The following is a 12,567-nucleotide window of genomic DNA, read 5'->3' as shown; positions in this document are numbered from 1 at the left end:
TTATATCAATAGATGCAGAAAATACATTTGATAAAATACAACACCCATTTATGATGAAAACACTCAGCAAAATGGGTATAGAGTGAGCATACCTGAACATAATTAAGGCTATATTTGGGAAACCTGAAGCCAACATCATACTCAATCGACAAAAACTAAAAGCATTGCCCCTGAGATCAGGACCAAGGCAAGAATGTCAACTATCTCCACATAGTGTTGGAAGTTCTAGCCACAGCAATCAGACAAGAAAAAGAAATAAAAGACATCCAAATTGGAAAAGAGGAAGTAAAACTGCCAGCATTTGCATTGACATGATAGTATACATAGAAAACCCTATAGATTCCACTGAAAAACTACTTGACATGATAAGCAAATTTGGCAAACTAGCAGCATACAAAGTAAATATACAGAAATCTAAGGCATTTCTGTATGGCAACAATAAAATATCAGAGAGAGAAACTAGAAAATAAATTCCATTTACTATAGCAACAAGAAAAATAAAGTACCTAGGAATAAACTTAACCAAAGAGATAAAAGACCTGTACTAAGAAAACTGCGTAATACTGAAGAAAGAAATTAAGGAAGATACAAATAAATGGAAGCATATACCATGGTCATGGATGGGAAGAATCAACATCATTAAAATGTTCATACTACCCAAAGCAATTTATAGATTGAATGCAATCTCTATTAAAATACCAATGACATTTTTCACAGATCTAAAACAAATACTTCAAATATTTATATGTAACCAAAAAAGAGCCCGAATAGCAGCAGCAATTTTGAGGAAAAAGAACACAGTAGGAAGAATCACAATAACTGATATAAAACTATACTACAAGGCGACGGTAATCAATACAGTCTGGTACTAGCATAAGAACAGACATATAGATCAATGGAACAGGATAGAGAGCCCAGAAATAAACCGCTGTCTATATGGTTAACTAATATTTGACAAAAGGGGAAGGAACATAAAATGGAGTGAGAAGGGCCTCTTCACAAATGTGCTGGGAGAACTGGACAGAGACATGCAAAAAAAAATGAAACTAGACCACCAACTTACACCATACACCAGAATAAACTCAAGAGGGATCAAAGTCTTAAATCTAAGCCTTGACATCATAAAGGTCCTAGAGGAAAACATTGGCAGAAAAATTTCAGATATCCCAAGTAGCAATATTTTCACTGATATATCTCCTAAACTGAGGGAAATAAAGGAAAGAGTAAACAAATGGCACTACATCAAACTAAAGAGTTTCTGCTCAGCAAAGGAAAACATCAGCAAGATGAAAAGGAAACTAACCATATGGGAAAACATATTTGCCAATGATACCTCAGACAAGGGATTGATCTCCAAAATATATAAAGAACTTACACATCTCAACACCGAGAAGACAGACAGCCCAATTTAAAAATGGGCATAAGATATGAACAAATACTCTCCAAGGAGGAAAAATAGAGGGTCCACAGACACATGAAAAAATGCTCAACATCACTAACAATCAGAGAGATGCAAATAAAAACCACAATGAGATACCACTTTACACCTGTCAGAATGGCCATCATCAACAAATCAACAAACAAGTGCTGGTGAGAATGTGGAGAAAAGAAAACCCTAGTGCACTGTTGGTGGGAATGCAGACTGCTGCAGCCACTATGGAAAACAGTATGGAATTCCTAAAAAAACTAAAATGGAACTGCCTTTTGAACCAACCATTTCACTGCAAGGATTATACCTGAAAAATCCTGAAACCCCAAATCAAAAGAACTTATGCACCCCTATGTTCATAGCAGCCCTGTTTACAAGAGCTAAGTGCTGGAATCAGCCTAAGTGCCCATATGTAGATGAGTGGATTTAAAAACGGTGGTACATTTACACAATGGATTACTATGCAGCAGAAAGAAAGAAGAAACTCCTGCTATTTGCGACAACATGGATGGAACTAGAGAGAATTATGCTTCACAAAACAAGCCAGGCAATGAAAGAAAAATACCATATGATATCACCTAATACAGGAGACTAAGGAAAAAAACAAACAAATGAACTAAGTTGAACAAGGAACAGAATAACAGTTATTAGGAGGGAGGGGAGAGGGAGAGAAGGGGAATAAGTAAGGGAAGGGTTTAGTCAAAGAACATGTATAAATGACTCATAGACATGGACAACGGGGTGGGATATGACTGTGGGAAAAGATGTGGGATCTTAAATAAATCAATGGATGTATCAATTTGAGTTAATAGTAAACTTATTTCTTGGAATTCTTAGAAATATTTCCCACACTGTGTTAAACTTTAAAATTGTGTATTTTTCCACTTGAGTTAACTGACATAGATATTCTAAAGCATGTGCCTGAAAAAGCAACCCATATTGAAAATTACTGCAGGTCCGTTTCTGTTCTTTCTAGTCTCTGCTGGTGGCCATTGATGCAAAATTTATTGCTAATCATAATGTTGTGGTACAGGGAGTTATAAAATTTTATATGTATAGACCACACACTAGTGCTGGGTAGTTTTCCATATTATATTTAATGTGTTTTTCAATCTTTGTCACTATAGATAATTATTTACCCATTATACAGATAACAAGCTTTAGTACAAGGGGTTTAAAGTGCTTGATACAGATCTGGTAAGTGATGAAGCTCATATTCAAATTCCATCAATCTGATCCCAGTAAATATTTTCAACCTCTCTGCCACCATATATTTATTAAAAAACAAACTAAAAAAAATCCAAAAAAACCTTGTCATTTGTTTATCTTCCTTATGCAGTAAGTCCTACAAATCAAAATAATAGCTAAATTAAAAATTAAATTAGAATACTTCTGTTTTGCTTAGCAAGTACTTTGCATTATCTTATTATTTTTTACCATAGTGCTAAGACTAGATATTTTGTAGCCCCATTTAATAAATAAAGAAACAGGTACAGAAAGTCTAGGGTGTCTTTTTAATATCCACAGCTAAACACAGATAGAATAAAATTTCAAAATCAAATTAGAATGACTCAAAAATTTATGTTCTTGATTTCTATATTATGCTTTTTCATATAAATTAAAAAATAAATAAGTTATTGAACTTATAATATTTTTCATATCTATTTTTATTAAATATATTTCAATTTCTGCTGAATAGATTAATTCACTATAAACACATCATAATAATGCAACCCAAAACATATGTTGATGCACATTATCATGTCTTCCGCAAATAATGACAATTTTACTTCTTCCTTTCTAATTTGGATCCATTTTATTTCCTTTTCTTGTATGATTCTTATGGCTAGAACATCTCTAACTATGTTGAATGGCAGTGGAGATAGTGGACATCCTTGTCTTGTTTCTGATCTTAGGGGGAAAGCTTTCAGTTTTTGCCCATTGAGTATGGTGTTGCTGCAGGTTTCTTGGATATGGCCTTTACATGTTGAGGTATGCTTCCTATATTTTCATTTAGCTGAGTGTTTCTATCATAAGTGGGTGTTGTATTTTATCAAATGCTTTTTCAAGATCTATTGATATGATAATTTGATTTGGTCTTTTTTTTTTATGTGGTGTATTATGTTCATTGATTTACAAATATTATACCATCCTTGCATCCCTGGGATGAATCCCACTTGATCACGGTGTATGATCTTTATAATGTGTTGCTTGCTGGATCCAGTATGCCAATATTTTGTTCCTCAAACATCTTTGTTCATCAGCAAAATTGGCCTGTAGTTTTCTTTGTTGTGTCTTGACCTGGTTTCAGAATTAGGATAATATTGACCTCATAGAAAGATAATCCAATTAAAAAATGGGCAAACATCCTGAACAGATACTTCTCCAAAGAGGACATACAGAGGGCCCATTGGCATATGAAAGAATGCTCAACATCACTAGCCATCAGAGAGATGCAAATTAAACTCACAATGATATACTACTAGTCAGAAAGGCCATCATTAACAAGTCAAAAAAGAACAAGTCCTGGAGAGGATGTAGAGAAAAGGGGACCCTAGTGCACTGTTGCTGGGAATGCAGACTGGTGCAGCCACTATGGAAAACAAAATGGGATTTCTTCAAAAAACTAAAATTGGAACTGTCATTTGAAACAGTGGTTCCACTGCTGGGATTATACTGAAAGAATCCTGAAACACTAATTCAGAAGAATCTATGCAACCCTATGTTCATAGTAGTGCTATTCACAATAGCTAAGTTTTGGAAATAGCCTAAGTGCCCATCAGTGGATGAGTGGACCAAAAATATGTGGTACATTTAAACAATGGAATGTTATGCATCAGAAAGAAAGAAGGAGCTCCTACCTTTTACAACAACATGGGTGGAACTGGAGAGTATTAGGCTTAGTGAAATAAGCCAGGTAGTGAAAGACAAATACCACATGATCTCACCTAATACTGGAACCTAGTGAACAAAACTAACAAATGAGCAAAACAGAACCAGAAACATGGAAACAAGGAACAGACTGATGGTGACCAGAGCAGAGGTGGGAGGGGAAGGAAGAAAAGAAGGGGAAAGAGATACTCAAGGAACTAGTATAAATGACCCATGGACATGGACAACAGGGTCGGGGATGACTGTGAAAGAAGGGGGATGTGGAAGGGACAGGGGAGAGAAATGAGGGAAAATAGAACAACTGTAATAGAAAAACAATTTAAAAATTAAAAAAAAATTAAAACATTGTTGATGCACAATGTTTATATTAATCACTAGCACTGGTCAAATTCTGAGTGCTCTTTTACAAAGTGAGTGCCTAATTGGTTGTTCTTATAACCAAAAAAATTAGCCTTAAGTGGCATAATTTTCAAGTATTATACAATTCAAGCATAAGAAGGAAGCATCACTAGGTCTTTTAAAAATGTGTTTAGAGTATGTCTTTGAAGAATAATCTGTTGTATGTTTCATAAGGGCCCTGAGAAAAATAATATAGTCAGATAAATTTTAAATGACTCTAAGTATGATTAAATATTTAAAATAATATTTTAAAAGTATAAATTTTCATTGAGTTTATCTTTCTTAAATTATTTGAGACATGAATATATATAAATCTGTGATTTATAAGTGGCACATTTATGCACTGAAATCAAATTAAATATACTGAAATGTCAACTCAGTTTAAACCACATATTTTCTAATTGTTCTAAGTTTTGCTTTCTACTTTATTTCAAAAAGAATTTTTTGCTTCAAGATCATTCGCAAACAAAACTGTCTCTGGTAGGACGTCCCTACTCACTAGGATGACAATTTCCAATTCCTTTCATGGTTGGCCCTCCGTTTTTTGAGATTTAGCCCTATTTTCATCTTCTTTGAGAACCTTTTCAGAGAAAACTCCTCACACACCTGACATTCATCTTAGTTAGGATCCTTCCAATGTGATTCCCTAACACAGTCAGCACCATATTTCAATTAACCAAAAACTCTTGTTATTAAGTAATTAGCTTTGTCCTCATCTTCATTGTGATTTGTTTGAAATGAGTTTATTTCATTTTTTCAACATCTTTTTTTCCTTGCTTTCTTTTTCTTTTTATTGTTTTTCTATTACAATTGTCCCACATTTTTCCCTGATTGCTACCCCCCACCCAGCTCACCCCTTCTTCCACAATTGATCATGACCCTGTTGTCCGTGTTCATAGGTTATTTATATTAGTTCCTTTACTAAACCCTTCCCCTACTTACCCCCTTCTTACCCTCCCCTCTCCCCCCCTGATAACTGTTACTCTGTTCCTTGTTCAATTTTGTTCAATTGTTTGTGTTGTTCATTAGTCTCCTGTATTAGGTGATATCATATGATATTTTTCTTTCATTGCCTGGCTTATTTTGTGAAGCATAATTCTCTCTAGTTCCATCCATGTTGTCGCAAATGGCAGGAGTTTCTTCTTTCTTTCTGCTGCATAGTATTCCACTGTGTAAATGTACCACAGTTTTTTAATCCACTTATCTACAGATGGGCACTTAGGTTGTTTCCAGCACTTGGCTATTGCAAACAGTGCAGCTATGAATATAGTGGTGCATAGGTTCTTTTGAATTGGTGTTTCAAGATTCTTTGGGTATAATCCTAGCAGTGGAGTCGCTGGTTCAAAAGGCAGTTCAACTTCTAGTTTTTTGAGGAAATTCCATATTGTTTTCCATAGTGGCTGTACCAGTCGCATTTCCACCAACAGTGTACTAGGGTTTATTTAGATATTATTTATATACAATTCACATCAGAGGTAGTTGAGATTAAGACTTAAATGTTTCTTTTTTTTTCTTTTGTAGATGGAGTAAAAACAAACTGACCCAAAAAGAATAATTATTGTTTGCAAAGGTTTTTGTCTTAACCATGTCACCATGGTTGACTAATTATATAATTGTTACTTTTTCAGCTAGAAACCACTTTACAGTGTATATGCTTTTACAGTAATACTATGAGTCATTCAGAGTAAATTATTTCTAATGTAGGCTGCTATATTAAACAGATACTAACTGATTAAATCTTGATGCAATTTTTAGTTTGTTTTTATTTCTCATCTATTGTGTACAACTTCTCTTTAGGCATGTCTACAGTAGAATTATTAGTGAAAGATTCCACCTATACACCCCACACTGGACTTTTTCAAGGAAATAATTTCTGGTTGAATAATTCGAATTAAAGCTGCATGACTAAAAATAAAAGTGGTGAAATTTGGTGACATTTTTTATCTTCTCCCTTTTCACAGTGTAACTTTCTGGTAAAATGCTGAAATTTTCTTGGCCTTGGAATTACTCTGGTCCATGGAAAATAATAGTTTAAGAATTGGAGCAGAAATTAATTTGAATAGATATTAATTTGAAATAAAGGTAGTTTATGCATTGGACCAAAAATAATTCAAAAACAGTATAATAACAACCTTAAGGTATCCAAAACAAAGCCCAGTGTAAAAAGATGTTAAGAGTTAGAGTAAAAACGGAGGAAATTAATTATTTTAAGGATATAAATTTGGGATTAGAATTGTAGTCACCGGTAATTGATAGTAGCCAAAGCTCTCTGAAGAGATGAGATCACTAAGGATGCTTGTAGTGAGAAAAAAGGAAAAGAGAAACTGCAAGAAAAGATTCTTTGTGTCTGCATTTATTGTTTATGTAACTGTAGTAAGTTACAGGTAATTTATGTGTGGACCTCTAAGGTCAGATCTCCAAAGAAACTAGCTGGAAAAAACATTCAAGTACTTATCTAAGTGTTCATTAATCTTGTGATGCTTAATCTGAACTACAAAAGAAACTTTTATCTAAATCAAAAAAGAAATTCCAAATAAATCACAAGTAGATCTCTTCTTAGATTTTGTGACTTTATTTTTATAATTAGTTTTTTGATTTATAAGATATTACTTTACATTTCTTTCAAACAACTTGAAACCTTGATAGGTTAATGTTTTTGATGGTCTGGTTCCTTCAAATACTTCTTTTACATATCAATCTGTTTTTCCCTTCACATCTACTCACACATGACAGAAAGACACATTTTCTATTGCCACTCAGGTACTATCTATTGTTTTTAAGATATATTTTGGTTAGAAACATTGCATTCTATTCTCCAGCTTAACTTTATCATATTCTGATATCTGTCTACACTTTCTTTGTCTTAAATTCTAACAATTTTGTTTGAGAACTTAATGTTTTATATGGCTAGAATGAAGAGTTTACATTTGTAATTTTTCTTCATCACTTGGTTCCTGAGCTGAGTTAAAAATTATTTTGTTAAATTTTGTTTAAGTATTGAATGCCTACATTATTTTTGGCTTAGAATCTATTCTGGATCGTGTGGGATTACACTTGTGAATAAGGTATAGTTATATCCTTTAAGGACTTTTACACTCTAGTACTTTAATAAACAGAAAAGTAAACAAGAGGAGTGAGAAGGATAAAAATTCACTTATGGGCTGGAACGTTGGTAAGCCCTGTGCTGTTTTTATAAGTTAAGGTTACTTACAAACTTAAAACATAGATTCTTTCTCTCCAAGAGTTTTGCTTTTGTAATTTAAACTGGACATTTCACAGAAAAATTATAGAAGAGAATAGCTATCTGAGTGTTTGTATAAGTGGATTAATGAACTTAATATACGCACAAAGTAAAGAACAAAGGTATCAATTGAAATAAATATTCTTCCTAGAATAAAAAAATCTTTTTTAAAAGTTTCATTTGTCTGTTTACTTTTTAATTAGGAGATAAAGATGTATAAGTACTTAAATTTATGTTCCACCTCTAATTTTATACTTATTCTTAGGTCAACATGAGCATAATTATAGTTCATCAACTGTTTGTTTTAAGGATAAATGTAACAGTTTTTTTCACTCTTATCAAATTTCAAACTTTAGAAGCACAAAAGTACACTTAACCAAAAAGATAACATTCCATGGAAAGAGAACCTTGCTTAGAAATATGAGTCTGTAAGTTTGTGTGTGTGTGTGTATGTGTTTTTGCTTTTTGTGTGTTTGTGCAAAGAAAACCCTTCTTAGTGCTGTAGTAGAGATTTAAAATATGAAGAAACAAAAGATAAGAAAGGCTGAGTGATTTAAAGTTATTTTATCTCTAAAAATATCCCAATGACAGCCCTAAAACAATCTACATTGTGTAGCAGAACAGTGAAAAATCAGTGTACCCATCTGGAAACATTCCAAGCATTATGGATTGGTGACCAAAGACAATTCCCTTTTAAACACTGAGCATATTCTAGCAAAACTCTAATTCAAAGTCCATGGACAAGACAATGTTCATATAAAAAACAACAGACTGAAAAAGACAGTGCTCTATGTGTAAGAAATAAATAGTCATACAAATTTTATGAAGAAGGATAATTGTAATGAAAAAATTCAAATGACCAGTATTAGTTTCATATGACTATTGCATCTAGTCTTATTTAGACCTGAGTTTGATGTTTTCTTATTTTTGTACTACAGAAAGAGAAGAAAATAACTATAATATGGCATATTACTGTGCATTAAATCTCATCAATTTTACAAACTAAAATACAAATAAGGAAAATAAAAGCTAATAGCCTCATGTTATATTATGTCACTAACCCAAAACATGGAGAAAAGTATGACTGAACTCCATTTTTGAGATTAATAAATAAAAGTTTTGAGTTAATTAATCTTTTATGTTTTTAAAAAGAAAATTCAAGTGAATGTATCAAAATCATGGTAAAAGATTAAAAAATTAAATACTTATAGATGTTTTCTCTATGGTAATTATCAAGAAAATAAACTTCAAGTGGGAAGTGGAAGATTGTTGTTGGCAAGCAATATCTTATTTGCTCAGGTGAACCTCTATGAAATTCTGATCTCCAAGTTTTATTTTGTTTTAAGCATCCATGTTTAAACTATTTTTATTTTAAAATACAATTAAAATTGTAGAGGTGGCATAAAACCAGAGAAGAACAGCCATCCCTATTAATACAGCAATTGTGCAGAATATAGTTGCATGGTTATTTTCAACATTATATATTCAGTATCTTTTTTAAAATATGGGATAAAATAAAACCTACAATACTTAAAATATTAAAGTAAATCTTTATACTAAAAAGTATTTTCATGGTATTTTGAAAAGCACTGTCAACTAACAATTGAAAATGTATTAGATATAACTGGAAGAGTATAGGGTTTTCTTGGATGCTGATATTGTTTATTTTGCAATATTAATTAATTTGCATGAGCAAGTACCCTTTTGTGAATAAAATTACTCGATTCTCTATGAGATAGCATCAAGGGGCACAGCTTATGGATTACAGAAAAGTTAACTTCTGTACACTATTGTCACTTTTAACTTCAACATGAAACCCTATGTAGAATTAGGGAGAATCACTTTCCAGGATGAGTGAATCAGATTTTTTCCAGAGTCTAAGATACTTTTTTATTATGACTAAATAGTCACTGTTTTTCTAATTCAGTACCATGACATAATTTATTATACAATAAGGTTTGTTAATAGCCACTCCATTTGGTATTGCCAAAATGAAGAATTTGTCTTAAAAGTAATAGTAGACCTTCAACTCAGTCACAGTAAAATTTTATTTTATCTTTAAAACATTTATTACACTCCCTGAGCATATAAATATCCCTTGTTTTGATACTATCACAGGCCTATCTTAATAATTCCGAGTGTGATATCCTAACGTAGGAGCCTTCAAGGTTTATTTCAGAAAAACAATAAATTTGGGAGTTATACAGCTTTTTGTAATTCTTAGATCTGTAATGTACCTGAACTATAATTTTGCTCTCTAAATTGTAGTATACTTCATAATGATCCAGGAAAATTATCTAATTTGCATGCCTGGAAATTTTTGATTATAGGAATTAAAAGAGAAAAATTAACACAAGAAGCAAGTATTATGACTGGCTCAATGTAACTAAAATATTTGAAAATAAAATAGCATACCTATCAATGGGATTTATCTATTTTTTAGTACTTTCCTAATTTATGGTCCTACGTAGTGCTCCAGGCTTATATTATAACTCTGCCCTCATCCTAGAATCAGCCATTTCTTCAAGTAACCCTAGTGCTTATTACTGAAAGATTGTATTAGAAACCAAGATCTGGTGGGCTACCACTTCTTTTAGGCACTCTCAGTCCACACAACACCATATGTCTATATTCATATCTATAAATATTTCTATATATAAACCATGTATGTAATTTAAACAAAATGCAAGTTAATACCAATTTCTTCAATAATCCATATGAGTCATTCTAGATCGTTTCTCTTACTTATCTGAGAAGCCTACAACAGCAAGGAAACTGGTTCTCACTGTATGCTATTTATTCATGTCTTTACTTGTTTAATTTCAGTGAACATGTATAGTAGTATCAGAATTGTTAACTTATATCGTAATGCTGTAAACTATAGCAACTAAAGTATAATTATAATTTGTAATTTCTTTGGCTTCTGTCTTACAGACTTCACTTATTTGAAAAATTACTTTGGTCATTAGTTCACTCCACCTTCTTCAAAAGCTATTTTATATGTTTATAATACATCTGGAGTCTTTTGTTTTGTTTTATTTTTTCCCCACAGTCTGCATTTCTTACTATCTCAGGACCTTCTGAGTAATTTGTTTTCAATTTAAAATAAATTTGCACGTGTTGAAATTCACCATGGGTGCAGTAAAGTTGTATAGGTATTGACAAAAACATAATGTCATGTATCCATTATTACAGTATTAAATATTGTTTGAATACCCTAAAAATGCCCTGTACTTTACTTACTCATTTACATGTTCCAATCTGCACCTTTGGTAACCACTGATCATTTTACTGTCCCTATGGTCTTGCCCTTTCCAGAATGGAATTACATAGTACATAGCTCTTCCATACTGGCTTCTTTAACTTAAAAAATATTTTTTAAGTTTCTTCCATTTTTTTTTGTTGTTGTTGTTGTTGCTTGATAGTTCATTTATCTTTATCACTGAGTAATATTCCATTGTATGAATGTACACAGCTTGCCTATCCATTCACCTATTAAAGACTATCTTGGATGATTTCCATTTGGGGCAAATATAAACAAAGCTGTTCTAAATATATATATTTCAAATTAATTGAAAAATTATTATGGAACATGATTGTTGCTTTTCATGATAAGATTATGTTTAACTGTCTGAAAAACAACCAAACTCTCTTCTAAAGTGGTTATACTATTTTATATTTCTACTAGCAATGACAGAGAAGGAAAACTCTGATTCCAAAAAACCTCCGCTGCCTTGCGGCATACCTCTTCAGGGGAAAGGCTAAGGGAGTAAACCCCGACAGAAAATCCGGAGCCGGAGTCCCTAAGGTGGTTTGACGTTGTAGTCAACACCGGCAACTCCTGCGGCGCACCTGAAGCCAAGCTGTATTGACTCCGTCTTTCCCTTGGATCCTTGAGCTGCGAAGAGAGGGGGGGTCTGCTGCATGGGCAACAGCAGATCCTCCATATCACCCTGCCCAGGCTCTGTAGCTTCAGCTTCACTGGAGAGGACACTCCAGCGTCATCGCAAGATGTCGATTCAACACGGGAGGAGACAGATACCGTGTCACTCCCGAGTTGGACTGCACAGCCATTCTCGGCGGTGCAGATAGACTCTTAAGAAGCTACACCATCGTCTCTCGAGACGGACGGCTGCCAACGACGACTAGCAATGAAATAATTCATATTGCTCCACATACTCATTTACATTTTTTAAAATTCTAGTTATTCTAAGAGTTGTATAGTGGTATCTAAAAATGTTTTCAGTTTGCAATTTCTCAGGACAAATAATGTTGAGCATATTTATATGCATATTTACCCATTTTTGTATCTTATTCAGTGAGGTGTCTATTTAGAAGCACATTCATTTCTTAGTTTTCTTTTTTTTTCTTTTTGTATTTTGAATACAAGTTCTTTATCAAATATGTGATTTGAAAGTATGATCTTCTAGCTTCTGACATGACTTTTCATTCTCATGCATGGACCTGGAGAACATTATGCTAAGTGAAAATAATTCAGTAAGAGAAAACAATTACCACATTATTTTAATCATGTGTGGAATCTAATGAATAAGCTGAACTACTGAGCAAAAAAAAAAGACAGACATTGATAGAGGACATGCTGACA

The sequence above is a fragment of the Furipterus horrens genome, unplaced genomic scaffold (assembly GCF_987537825.1).
Source record: "Furipterus horrens unplaced genomic scaffold, mFurHor1.1.pri manual_scaffold_12, whole genome shotgun sequence".
In the NCBI taxonomy this organism is placed as follows: Eukaryota; Metazoa; Chordata; class Mammalia; order Chiroptera; family Furipteridae; genus Furipterus; species Furipterus horrens.
Note: the sequence above shows the minus strand (reverse complement) of the source record.